Raw genomic sequence first — 650 nt, forward strand, 5'->3', positions numbered from 1 at the left:
CGGCCCCAGCGCCTCCCCTGCCCCGCCACCGCCCGGCGCGGCTGTCCGGGACCGTCCGCTCCCCTTCTCCGGGACCCTGAGACACCTGTGCCGTGTCCCCCGCTCTCTTTCCCCCCAGTGGCTCCTTGTGCTGGAAGTTACCTGATCTTCTCCCGAGCCCACTTTGTGTCAGGCTTTTCAGTCTGGTCGGGCGTTTCTCTTCCAGCAGTTCCTAGCACGGTATTCCCTGTTTGCAGCCTCAGCAACACAGGCGAATTTAATAGAAACAATAATTTCTACAGTGCGTGTTAAAATGTGCATTTATGCCCGTTGAATTCTATATTACCCTTTGGTGATAAAGGTCTGCCTTTGGGATTTATTTAAGGCATCAGCTATGCAGTGACTAATGCCATTTTAGTATTTGTTAAAGCCTTGATCCAGTCATATTTTTAAATCACTGAATTACTTGGTGGGTAAGGCTGGGAAGGACCACTGGTAGGGTCATCTATTTCAACACTCTGCTCAGGCAGGACCTTGTAGAGCACATTAGGATTCTGTCCAGGTGGCTTTTGAGTATCTCCAGTGAGGGAGAATCCACAACCACTCTGGGCAACCTGTTCCAGTGCTCGGTCACCTTCGCAGGAACAAAGTGCTTCCTGATGTTTGAGTGG

The sequence above is a fragment of the Geospiza fortis genome, unplaced genomic scaffold, assembly GCF_000277835.1.
Source record: "Geospiza fortis unplaced genomic scaffold, GeoFor_1.0 scaffold12, whole genome shotgun sequence".
In the NCBI taxonomy this organism is placed as follows: Eukaryota; Metazoa; Chordata; class Aves; order Passeriformes; family Thraupidae; genus Geospiza; species Geospiza fortis.